This window comes from Halictus rubicundus, chromosome 3 (assembly GCF_050948215.1).
Source record: "Halictus rubicundus isolate RS-2024b chromosome 3, iyHalRubi1_principal, whole genome shotgun sequence".
Lineage (NCBI taxonomy): Eukaryota > Metazoa > Arthropoda > Insecta > Hymenoptera > Halictidae > Halictus > Halictus rubicundus.
In genome coordinates, this window is record NC_135151.1 from 6,731,336 (window position 1) to 6,745,384 (window position 14,049).

At 41.2% G+C, this 14,049-nt stretch overlaps 1 protein-coding gene across 13 annotated transcripts in view; it reads right to left on the bottom strand.

The window, feature by feature from the left end:
- Hipk (Homeodomain interacting protein kinase) overlaps positions 1–13,795 on the bottom strand; it is a 76,957-nt gene extending 63,162 nt beyond the window's left edge. For 12 of the 13 annotated variants that reach the window (XR_013081955.1, XR_013081956.1, XM_076785100.1 and 9 more), the window contains exon 1: positions 13,656–13,795. The gene's annotated coding sequence lies outside the window, so the exon portion shown is untranslated. The remainder of the gene's footprint in view (positions 1–13,655) is intronic. The other variant, XM_076785092.1, reaches the window with a different exon arrangement.
- Positions 13,796–14,049: the final 254 nt, after the last annotated feature.

A 14,049-nucleotide genomic window follows, 5' to 3' on the forward strand; every position in this document is an offset into this window, starting at 1 on the left:
TATCGGATCGCTCAGGTAGAACTCGCAACATTCCAAGAGCGATTTCTATGGGGGAAATCGAACGCGGCCTACGTGTAATTTAAGCAAGTTTCGGAAACCAACGCACGCCGTTTTGTGCAAGCAGATGCACGAAACTAAATGAAACGGGACCTTCGAGCGATCCTGTTTCGGCTCTTCCGACCGCATGTGATTTCTTCTATGGCACGGTGGAAGTTCGAGTGTTTGATTGTTAGTTTGCTCCTTCGACACGTCAAATGACAAATATTCATCTCAAAAGACAGAAATTAGAAAGTTAAAATTTATCACAGAGGACGCTGCTTTAATCCTTCCTCATGCTAAAAATCCTAATAAAATTCGGTGTACAATGGTTACCCTATACATGTCCGAAATGCCTAGCCGCTAGAAGTCCCAGAACTATCCCCACTGCGGGGTACATATACCCCGTGCATCGAGAAATCGCGTGGATCAAAGAATAATATCTCCTGGCCGATACATGTCCGTGGCTAGACCCGTGCTTTGGACACATATCGAGTAAACCCTGTATTCGAATGTATCATGACGAACATGAATCTCCAAAGCTGGTAAAACACAATTAGCGTCACCCACGTGTGACCGACGTGGTAATTAACGTATCAGTCCCAATAATCTTCCACCGAATCGGGATTAAAACTAGAAAATTATAATTTACACTAGGAAAATATTACTTGATTTCCATAGCAGCCAATGTAAGTCCTAGTGAAAATTGATTTACTCAAACGAAGAATTTGAATAAGAGAAACGAAGCCTAAACAAAAAATTGTTGTGAAAGAGTTTGTGAACAATTACAGATTAAACAGTCCCAAGATCGATCTCGAGCACAAGAAAATAGTCCGTGGTAACCGGCGGTGCTTTGTTTTTCAATCATTCTCCGATTCGTCCCGCGGAAACTTGCTGCTTCGATTATTTCGAGTGAGAGGAGAAAGGAATTGCTCGCTGCAAATACAGTGCTCCAGCGATTCTAGCCGCACAATGGGTCGCCGGCATTGTTTACGACTTTCTGTAGCGTTTTTATGAAATCTGCGGCGATATCTTGGAGCCTGAACTTTGAAAGCGAGATCGAATACCTCTCTATTTATCAAAATCGTGCCGAACGAAATGCAGTTTCTTTCGCTCGTTCGTCTTTCGGGGACCCGGGAACTGTTATAAACCCTGAATACATATACGGTGAAGAAAGTTATACATTTTAATGGGTTAAGATTGGACAACCGGACGGAAATCTATTTCCTTGGAGAAGATCGTAATAGATTCACGGTGAACTGAGTTTTCTATTAATGTTGCTGTACTCTTCGTCTATACAATTGCAACATTTAGAAAAAAAGAGATGCAAGTAAAAAGTATTCACCAGGAGGCAAAATTATTATAAACAAGTGAAGGTTACTGTGATTTTAAGAATCGAAGGCTGACCTTCTAGCCTCTACGACAAAATTTTTTATCGATTAAAACAACGAGTCGAGTCTCCGTAATGAATGGAAAAATTAATTGGTAACCTGTGGGACCTCGAATTTACGACGCATATAAATCTTTACATTCCAACAAAAAAAAACTGCATCTTTTATCAGTGTCGATTCTACCACAGAGAGGTCCAAAAATCGTTAAACCACTTCAAACTAGAATTTTCAAAAAAAAAATAACGAGATTATACCGTTTCAAAATAGTCCGAGGAATTTGGGTTACCTTGTACAGTTACAAGGAATATAAACGAGTAAATGTGAATTCTTACAAAATACACGAGTTGGAGACTATTTTAAAGTAGTCAAGTGACTTTTGGACCACCCTGTACATTAATCAGGAATAATTTCCGCAGCACGAAAAATTCCACTCGCATTCAACATCCTCTGAAACATATGCAAATTTTTTCTGAAGATCCTCTCCGACTCCGACAAAATCCGTCGCGAGCAGCTGGTAAGCAGAAAATCAGGTTACAGCGTTTCCCGTGGAAAAACACGAAGCGCCGAGGATATCAAAAATATACAGCAGTGTATTAATACGCGGACGTGTTAAAATAAAGACGGAGAGAACGGGAGAGCGAGAGAGAAGTCGCTTAAAAATGCGGCAACGGATCCGAGCGACGTGTCCTTCTGAAAAAGTCCGCGCGTGTCGAGTCATGAAGCAAGGTTTAGAGACAAGAAAGGCCACTTGGAAGGCCAAACGGATTCGGAATAGGGACTCACCTAAAAAAAAATCGATCTCGAATCGATTCTCTTAAAAAATCTCTCTCGCGCGACTATTCGCTGCTGCATTTATAAATTTTTTAAAACATACTTTCGACGGTAAATACCTCTTGCAGACACCTTACTCTCTTTTTATTATCCCTAACGCAGCAGCTGTTCGTTTAGCATGTTGATTACTGTCGAAACTGAGCAATCGTATAACGATTTCGAAACTCTGGGTCCAACCAGACCCGGACCCCGTCGTCGCGTCGGAGGGTTAACCAAGAGAATCGATTGTCCGAAGAGTCGAGTCGTCATCGAACATGCCTAATTCTTCTGCGAGATTCAAGAAGAGCCGGAGATAAAAGCGGGCTGCCCGAACGCTTCCGATTATTCTCCGCGGTGCACGCGGACCGCCAGACGCCGGCCAGTAATTAGAAAACGATAATCAGTCGCGAAAATATAGAACGGCGATCGATAGAAGGCGAACACGCGCGCGCACGACGTGGCTTCGGGGATTCCGATCAAGCCAATTGGATTTTGAATCGCAGTTCCGCGGGAAAACGATTCGATTCCCGGGCTATCCCTTTTTTTCCCCGCCCACGACTCGAAATTGCTTTCGCGATGCGTCCGCGAGAAATGTTTTCCGGTTTCCTGCGAGCTCGAGGCATTTGATGACACCTACGACTTATTTCAGCGCTACGATGACCGAAGACTCGACTAATTTCCTGTGAGAAAATTTATAGAGCAGCGGGTAATTCGAACACGTTCTTTACTGTCGTTTCTCTTCTTAAATTGAAAGACACTGGTGTGACCTGAAAGAAAATTTGTAGAGCAGATAGGTCGTAGCCCCATGTATTTTCAGAAAGGACATTTTTCTTTCGGTGTTTCCAAAAAAAAAAATTTACAAAGCTATAGCAGCCAGATCGAATCACCATGCATCCAGTAGCACCAGTTGAGGGGAGGGGGCCACGAATTGAGGGGAAAAAGTTACCCTCTCTCCCCCAGGGAGAGGGAATAGCGCGGCAGATGGTGAAATTCCCCTATTGGGGAATAGCGCGGTAGAAGGGGAAATTAGGGTGGGGCAACAAGTCTCGATCTGGCGGCACTGCCTGAATGAAAATTTATAGAACAGTAGCATTCTACTTGGACCATACGACTTGAGAATGTAATGAGAGTTTAATACCTAAAGTGTTTTAGTACGTTCAATAAAATTATTGACGGCAGAAGTGTCTATGTGGCTCCAGTGTCTTGAAAATAACGCAGACAACCTTCATTTTACGAAAACCTGAAGTCTATAACGTTGACCAACATTTTCTGCGCAGTTCAGTGTTAATTACCGTCATTAGACTTCGGGATTTCGCGGTATACATTTGCATGCCTCGAATATAAATCAATCGATAATTATCCAGGAAAGTAGAAATCTAGAGTAATTTACTATTTGTCAAATAATACGTAATTTTATAAATAAATTGAATTATCCAAAAAAGTAGAACTTTAGAACAATTTTGCTACATGTCAGGGAGGACATATACGACTTAAAATAGGCGTTTAATGTAGTTACACTCATTTAAGTTGAATATGATTGATGATATAATTATGACTATATATCTCAAAGAAGAAATATACGTGCCGTTATTAGTCATACTAATTCACTGCGAGATGTAAATCAGGTACAACCTACTCTCTCTCTCTCATTTATCGTTCCCTCCATATGTATTTGCTCTAATGATTGAATAATGATAACGTTAAAAAGCAATTTTTATTTAATCCATTAACGCAACCAATTGCGTCATTTGTTATTTATCCCCGTCAGCCAAAGATGCAGCGTCTGCGTCTACGGCATGTACTGAATTATTGGTCAATTCTAAGATTGCAACAAAGAAAATCATTTTGATAGTGAGTTCAAGTGTAAAATCGGATCTCTGCACCGACATACATACAATCATTGGCTTCTCGAGCTTCGTGGGCCCTCACGGGGTATACCCCGCGGTAGTGGGGATAATTCCGCGTCGTTTATCATCCAGGCCTTGGCGACATATATAGAGAAATCACTGTATCTCATTTTTTAATATTCATTACGCTTTAAAAATAAGTGTAATTAATATAGGCACAGTAATTGGTAAACTCACAGTAATTAGGTAGTTGTTTTCACTGCAACTACAAACTTTCGAATGCATTAATTAACACTAAACCTACCACAGCCGGTCAAATTGACGTTTTCAAACTTCTGCGTACAATTTCGTACATACATTATCACATCGCTATTTATCATTACGACTTTTCTTAAAGTATGTATACAAAGTATTTGTCAGTATTTATTTCTCGTTTTATTTTTTCTTTCCAAGAAATATATGTATCTTGTCCTACCTCCCGCGGTCGGACAAACAATCAGTATAAAAGAAAGGCTATTCTCAATGTGACCTGGACAACTCAAAATAGATGAGCCGCCTTATCGAATGAGACGCTATCAAATTGCGCATGTGCCTGGTTGATAATACTGTTTCATGGCAAATGCATCCAAACCGCAAAGGTGGACGACACAGTACAAGTCGAGGAGGGAGCATCGCAGTATTTTTTGTATAATTGAAATTATATGAAAATAAATTTGTATCGTCATTTTATGGAAGTTGTTCATCTACTAATTCATTCAGCAACAAATTGACTATTATCCACGTTTAATGTATTAACAATAACTTGTTTTAAGGACCGGTCATTTCGACCACGCACGGTAGGAACAGGTATACAAGAAGTGTCGGTGGGTTTAGTGTTAAAAGGAACGAGTAATATTTATATTTAGGGTACCATACAAATTACTTCGGATCAAAAATCTGATCGAACAGGATGAAAAGTGATTGTTAGTATCTTAATCCTGCGATTTTCGGGCCATAAACGCGCTGTTCAAAATGGTAGGAGAGGTGAAGCGAAGATTCAGCAGTAAACAGAACGAAGTTTACGGCGGGCGCAGATACCGTGATAGCTGAGAATAGAAGTTACAGATAAAAGTGATAAGAGAATGAAAGTCACCCAGATCAAGTGGAGTACTCGTCGACGAATTAACTCGTCTTCGCCCGATTAATGGAATAAACAGCAATTCGACTATGCCTCTCTATAATTTCAAATACTTGAAGGATCAGCGTTGTTTTTGGAGTGAGAGGCGAACCAGTTTCTGTTGCGAGGGCCCTCGGCCACGCAGTCGCGTGCGGATCGCTGTTTTATTGTGTTTAAATGGAGCGAGACTTTCACAGAACTTCGGCTAAGCTCGTCAAAGCAGAGAAACGTGCCGTAGAACGAGCCAGAGATGCGCATAAATTCCGCTCGCAACAAATACGGGTGAACAAGACAAAATTTCTCCCGTGGTTTTTTCGTTTTCTGCATCCGTAAACCGAAGACGCGCATAGAAAGTTGAATTAGAAACATTTCCACTCGCTGTTTGAATTTCTGTATCTATGAAGCAACAAATTCGTAATCTGAAGAGACGCAGTAGAAAGTTGAATTACAAATAGACGGCGGATCTTTATGCAAAATGAAAATTATCTGCATTGATTGCAAGAGACAGGAGCCAAAGAGAAGTATTAAAGGCAGTGTAGGTATAAGTATTCTTAAAACCTTTTAATATTTTTCTATATCTTAAATTTTGTCATAAATGCCTAAAGATTCACAGTGTAATTACTAGACTGCGGATCTTTATGCAAAATACAAATTGTCTTTATCCATTTTAGGAAACAAGTGCCAAATAAAAATATCTTCCTTCCTTCAAAAATTTTCTATAGTTAAACACAATATACCGTATCTTCAATTTTTTGTAATCACTGTTTCAAATCTCACGTACTCATTTTTTTCATAAATGCATAAAATCCGCAGTCTAGTAATTATACATATTTCCACCGTATTTCCCAGTTTAAATTTCTATGTCTACGGTTTGAGGCAACAAATATTCAATCCAATAAGCTGAATTATAAATATTTCAACCGCAGCTTGCTGTTCGAATGTCTCTATCTACGGTTCGAAGCAACAAAAGGAAAGTTGAACAATCGTTCGAAAATATTTTTTTGCAAGGCTCCGTCGATTGTTTTCTAATGAATCCCAGCGATGTCGACGGTCTCGGAATTTCTAACGACCATCGATCGAGCGTCGATTAATTAGCGATTATATTGTCGCGGCGATTACGTACGAATGAAATTTAATCAAGCAACCATTTCGCATGATCGCCGACCCGAGCAACAACCCGACTCGTTAAGAAGCATTGTTGATACAATCACTTTAATAGGAGAAAGTTCTCTCGCGACGCGAACGATTGGATTCCTTGAAAAATGATTCCCGCTCTTGTTACTCGAAGCCTCTCGTTTTTCTACGGTAACCGAGCAACCTTGTTGCTCAGTCGCGAGAACTCGACTAGCGCGGCAAAATATGTACAATTCCCAGTTCCCGTTCTCCTCGCGACTGATGCATTCGAAAAAGTCGCTACGATATCCACGTTGGCCCCGGACGAGGAGGTCCTCTATCTGTCTGCAAACACCGCCGCGTCGGGTCGTTTCCTTATCGAGCCAATTTGTTTCGGGGATCGACGAAGTTTCCACGTTTCCGCTTAAGAAGATTGTCCGAGACGTTTCGTGACCGTTTCTCGGCCCCAAAGTCCCAGTGCAAATTTGTGCTACGGCCTAAAGACGGATTAACCAATGGAAACTTCGATAGAAATTTACCCTGCTAAGTTCTCTATTTACTGGAAAATTTTTCAAGCTTTCGAAATTTTAGCGAGCTTCGGGTTAAGCAGATTTTACCAAAGCAATTCGTCCCCATTCGTTTTTTCCTAGCAATTTGTCCTGATGAGTTGCGTATTTACTCGAAAATTTTTCAATCTTACTAAATTGCGCCGAGTGTAGCTTAACTGAATTCTACTAGAAATTGGTCTCGTTAAATTCTGCATTTACTACAACATTTTACAAGCTTAGCCAGATCTTACTAGAAATTTATTCTAGTCAGGTCCTCATTTATTTATTAGGAACAGTTTCAATTTTAGCTTAACTAAGATTTTATTAGAAATTTATTCTGTTGAATCCTCAGTGTATTTTAACCGAATTTTGTCACAAATTTATTCTATTGAATTCTCGTTTTATTTACTAGGAAATAATGTTCACTCTTGCTAAATTTTATCACGTTTATGTTATCCAGCTATTATTAGACAATCGTCATGAAATCGCCATAATAAAAAAAAATCGTCATAAATGTAGTTATCTACTACAAGATTGACTAAATCCCTAAATCCCCTAAATCCCGATCAAACTAAATCACCAAGAAAACCACGTTGACTTCTGACGTATTTCCCAGAAATTATTTCAATCGAATGCAGCCATAACACTTCCAAAGGCACAAAGTAGATCGTACATACTGTGTACAATGGATTAATTAATCTCGCATTCGACGGCCAAGAGATTGAGATTAGAATGAACATTGATCGGCTCGATCGGCTGGAAAATTGTTAAAATTGCTACTTGCGAACGATCGTCGTCCAGACGGCAGATAACAATGAAAAATTGCGCTGCTTGAATATTCGCAACGTATTTCGAGTCTATTATGACGCACCGATGGTCACCAGTCAGATGAACACATTGTGGGTTCCAGTACGTATAGTCAGTTTTAACCGCGTTATGCAATATTTTACTACTATATGCCAGTGATCAATACGTTCTACTTTGATGTACAAATCGGCAAAGCAAACAAAATTCGTTTTATAGCCGACGCGTTAACATTATTGTGTTCTGTGGTAGACGCGGCTACTTAATTAACTAATTGGCTCGGCTCGCGCAATAATTAAATCGTCGGAAGTCTCGGCAATCTACCTATAATACTTTCCACGATCCCTTTCATCGCTGCTCGAAATAATTCAAGAATGGACGCGTTAAACGGTCCGTACAGATTGCGTAAATTGCATATTCGACGTCATGCTTTATTGTCAAAAGATAGCGGACAAAAATTTGCAGATAATATGTTCACTTACTAGATTGATTTTATGCAAGCTACGTCCATTATACTCGGCACAAGCGTTAGATTCGGACGCAATATTAATTCACCCGACGTTAGGGGTGTCAACCCCTGTCCTTATAAAATCTTTCGCAACTCTGCTTGTTTATATTACTTTATCGTTAAAAAACATGCTACGAAAAGTGGAATTCCATGTTAGCTGTATACCCACATTTATTCCGAAGGTTAAGTGTCTACGATCATTATCAAACTGCGGATTTTAAGTGTCCGTAACGACAAACGAAACCGTAAAATATAAAGCAACAAACACAATAGAAGAATTTAAAAATATTGTTACATTCCGGTGAACCTGTTATGGTTCATCGAAGAAGAAATGAATTTCGACTCCAGAAGACATTGATCCTGAACAATGATCCGCAAGCTGCTGATTATAAAACAAATCCCGTCCCATTTCGATCCAGAGCAAGTAAATTGTGCACATGTTTGCGATATAATGCAGATTCTCGGCCAGAGCATCACAGGAAGGGGTTTTGTTTCGTTATCGAATGAGGGGCGCGATTAAGTTTCAATGTATCTAGTTTCGCGTATTTTGCAGGACACGGCTCGCGAGCAATAAACACGCAAACAATCGCAGTGTAATTATCGTAGTATGGGCGACGATATTTGGTGCAAATCGAATCCAGGACCATTCCCCGCAAGGTCTAAGCGAATCCCCGTTCCTAGTTCTGTGATCGAAGCGTAATTCGAGGACGACCGAGTTGCGCGAAACGCTCTCTCGGCAGCCCTAACAGTCGATCAAGTGCAATTGCAATTTCAGGTGCGAGTCCCGGCCAGTGCTTACCGGGTCTTTTTTATTCCTGGTGCACACCGATACACACAATTTCCCAACGAGTGCCAGGGGCACTACCAACGAAAAATATCATTCGTAACGGTGACAATACCTTTTACCGAAGAAAAATGGACACTGTCGGAGTATCGGTGGATGGTAATGCGGCTGGACTAACGAAACACCGAAACCAACCCCCGAGTACCCACCCCGAACCACCCGGCCAGGGGTTGAAGTGACATTTTGACGAAGCACTTCAAGGTTTTACTTTTTAACGAATTTTTTTTGCATTATTTGCTCGAAAACGCTACCGAGCTGCATTGTACTCGTCCCTTGACGGACAGAATCCTCTAAAAAATCCGAAGTTATTCTTCGAAAACTATCAATTCGTTCTTGAAGAGAATATTTAATCTGCTATAACCTGAGCCACTATTATTAATTTTTACAACTGTGTTTATTCATTCCCTGTGGCTTCAAAATGTTTTTAATTGAATATATGCACGACGTACACGTGAATACGCTCTGGAGTACTCTAAAATAAATTGAATGTAAATATATGTGCGGAAGAGAATATTTTAAAGTGCCTTTTTCTGAATAAGAAATTGTTTTGCAAAGTTCCTACGCCGCAGAAGAAGTTGAAGATGAATAATCATCCAAAACCAGTTGATAATAAAAGTCGCGCATATTAATAATGTTTAGCCAGAAGAATCTTTAGATACACTACCAAACACTGAAAAATGATTACAGAATGCATCCGCACAGTACAAATTAAATTCTCCTGCCCACTGAACAGAACAAAAATAAACTTTTGCAACTACGTCGGCGACTACACATTACTATGTTTAAGTAAAGAGTAGCAGGGAGCCTATAGTAATTATAATGAAACATTAAAAGCCCTTGAACGTTCCCGAAGCTATAGAAAGCGGCACTGAACAACAGTCGCTTTCTAACGAAGTTCTCTTATGCGACTGGTCCAAAATTTATCGCTAGTATTTTTAGCGATTACGTTCACCGGTTTCGGTTGCAAACGACCTAGAAATTATCCACTTTTAATGTAGTACCGTTTCAACTGAACGTCGCTCGAAGACGCCAGACGCGTGTACCTGGATATGTCATTCAAAAAGAAAAAAAAAAAGAAAACATATCATACATCGAAAACTTCTCCGAACACTGTCGTAAATATGTTTCCTTACCCTCAGGAGATCATTTATCTTTCAGATACGAACGCGATCGCCGATAAAGCAAAAATGAAAAAACAACCGAGTCGAATATTACTTCAGACTGTTTCCTACGGTGTTTTCTCTCTCTATCTTGCCACTCCGAAACCCGCGATATTTTCCCGGAATCCTGTTATTAGCAGCCGCGAAAGTAATTTACGACGACATCATGCGATTGTACCGAAGTTTTTACGTTGGCGAGCGATCAGGTGCGGAAATAATTCGTGCCGTTCGAAACGCACCCGTTTATGGACCGAGCGGCACGAATCATTTGTGCGGCGCTCGGTGCGAAAAGTTGGCCAAAATACAATTTTCTAAGAATCAAACAGCTTTTTTCTAGTGTAGAAAATTTGTTGTTTATCTATGCAACAAATGTAGTAAAGTTTCTTAAATATAGTAATTGCTGGCCGATATACAGTTAACGTCTGTGTCTTACGAATTGGGCACGTTTAAAGCGTCGAGGAAAGTTTATCTTAAACCAATTCATACGTGGAGCATTTTACTATCCAAGTAAGTGCTGTGATCGTACATTTTCCATAGAAGTATATGTAGTGTAACATCTCTGAATTTATCCTTGCAATTTATTTTTCAAATATGTTATATATCTTGGTCACGAATTAATAAAATGGAAGGAAAACAAAAATGTTATTCGTCGAAATTCATGCTGTGGCAGGGTCGTTGACATGAAGTTATGTGCCCTGTGGGATTTTATGTGTAAAATTATTATTAAACGTCGCAGATTTCCTTAAAATCGGTAGAAATCAATCGACGTCCTAATACCGCAATTTAATCAACTTCCGCAAAAACCGGGGTTAAAAACGAAGATTATGCCAATGATATTAGATCCTCCAGCGCAGTTGTAATACCAATTTTGGGGAGGATCGTTTGCAATTCTGAATGACGAGCAGCTTTTCGAGAAATGGCACCGCGTCGTTCGAACGAGCGCGCGCCGAGCTGGATGGAAAGTTTCCAGGCGAGCTTGTGCGCACATTAATCGCCGACGAAGCCGACGGAACGGAGAGCCGTCTCTTCGCGTTATAACACAGCAGCAGCGCGTCGTGTCCACGATCCGAGCTACAGAGTCCGACGGGGAGAAACGGAAATATCGCGATCGAGAAACGTTTTGTAATGCGACGGCCAGCTCCAACTGGCGTCGACGTGGTTCACAGACAGATGTTCCTCGTCACGCGCAACGTCTTTAATTTCCCGCAAACGTTTTCCATCGGATCTCGGGAAAAATTCTCGTAGGTTCCGTCGGCAGAAGGAGATTCGAACAGGCCGCGACAGGAATTAGAAAAGCCGAGCAGCAGTTCGCGATGAAAGTTGTTTATTAGGTTCGAACGCGTAGTCACGACAGTCCAAGACTTCTGCTTTCACGATATCACGTTTCCGGTGCGAGCTGTGTCTTTTGGAAAAACAAAACTTGATTTATCTGTCGAAACGACGAAGTAGTAGAAAACAAACATTTCTGGTCTCCCGTTTGGCACAATAGATCGCTAAGTTCCGAGTAAATTCGCGTTTCCTCGAAACTCTGGGTCGGAGTTTTATTTTTATTGCAAATAGGTTTGTTACGTTTTACTGGAGTCGCTTCGAACGTGTTTCTCGCTTGTGTTAAATTAGAGACTGCGATAAGTAGACTGAGGATTTTATGCATTTACGAATCGAATGAGTGCGTGAAATATGCACTAGTCGGAATTTCAGGAGAACTTGAATGTTGTATCCTACCTAATTTATTAAAGTTTAGAAAAAGCAGATTCCTGTTTAATATTCATTTCTGGCAATTGAGGCAGGCAATGTTTACTTTGCATAAAGATCTGCAGTCTTCGAGGAGTATTTTAGAATTTTTCAGACTTTTTAGAAGCCGAAAACAATAAGCCATGGAGATGAAGAAATTCAATTATTCAAAGAGTAAATCCTTTTCAGACCTATTTATGGGGGTGAAACACACAAACGTGTTCCAGAAATTCATTAAATGAATCAATTAATGTACCAACATATATGAAATAATGAAGTTATACCTAAACTAAAACCGACAACTGTATCTCTCATGTAACTTTGAAGTAACACCTGTAATCTTCATATGTAATCCAACAAGTAACATTATATCATGTCCACATCCTTATTAACATTTGTAACCAGTTTTCTGAAACAAGAAACCTGACACACCGATTGTCAGAATAACTGTCCACATCTCTCCTATGTTGCAAGCCTAAAGTAGTAGGAGTGAGGTGGACACCTATTATGACACACAGTGTATTTCCCATGCCTTCTTTCAAAGAAAGAAATTACAATGTACATTTACTATAAAATCAGAGAAAACGTGAATTAAAGATAGTAGCAATCTTTCAAAAAGATATATACAAGTAAATATATAACTATTAGGGGTCCAAATGTAGCTATGAAATTGGACCTGTTAGAGAAGCATCTTGAAAACTCACCCTCTGTTCAGCAATTGAATATACAAGGTGTTCAGAGAAATAATTTGCAATTATAAATAGGCACAAAATCAGAGAAGTACAATCATCAAGAATGATTCTGTACCTATTTCTAATCACAAAAGTTATTCGCAGATACCTGATATATTCAATTTGTAAACAGAGTGTGTGATAACCAACTTTCCCTTTACAATTTTACACGAACGTGGATAATATTCATAGACAGATCGCAAGAAGTATTTTAATTTTTAACGCCAACTTTTTTAAAAATCCCTTTTCACATATAAACAACTAGATTGCTAAATCCCAACATGCCTGTTTCGTCGGTGAGTGGACGGATCGACGGGAGACGAACGTACTGGTACGCGCGAGCGACAGTTTTGAGGTTAGGTTCGCCGCGTCGAGCCTTTCGGCAACAGATGTTCCCGTTTCGTGTCTTCGATTCGACGGGCCCCGTGCACGGTTTTCGGAACGTCGCTTTGGGAGCAGCTCGGGAGCAAAACCGTGAACTGTCACTTCGTGAACGTCGTTAAATCGCGAGTAAACGAACGTCGACGGCACGGCGCGACGACGCGCACGACGATCGTGTCTCTGTACGAGGGGACGGTTTCTACGTGGAAACACGCGACGATCGTGTGCGACGTCCTAGAAAAAGGTTCCCTTGTATTCACTGTTCCTGTTTACACGATCTACGTTCAGAAAATACATTACAACACGATCGGTGCGCGGTGGACGGTAGAGTCCACCGTCTCCGATGTGCTCGAGGGTGTCGCGCGAACAGGACCGAACGTTCGGCGAGCTGTCAACCGTGGAATTTTGCCGAAAGTTTCGCGAAGGCGTCGTCTTTCGGTGTACGAGAGAGCGATGGTTTACAGGGGGGCCAGAGCGAAGAACGAGAGAACAGAGAGCGAGAGAACCGAAACAAAGCGAAGCGCTCCGACGGACAACGGAGGGATGTGATGGTGTTTTTTTGGAGTTAACGGGACAAAGTAAAACGCAAACTTACCTCTCGCTTCTTGGCCAGTGTCTCTCTCTTCAGGGACGGGCCCGACGTTCACGTAGCAGCATGTTCCGTTTATCCCCGGGTTGTCTTTTCCCCGTCTGGTTTGTCGGCCTCTCGTTAGCGACACACAGCCATCTTGCGTAGTGGCTGGCCTGGCTCGGTCGGTTTCGGTACGATGGCCTCCGTGCGACCGACAGAGAGGTGGATAGTCGCGGTGAATAGAGGGGCGCGAGAGGGAGGGAGACGGCCAGAGACCGAGGGCAACGGGAAGGAGAGAGAGACCAAGAAACCACGGCCCCGGCGAAGTGCGTGTCCCACCGATACACGCTCGCGTATCACACCGACGGAGCACCAGCAATGCCACACTGACGCCGCCACCGCCACCACCACCACCACG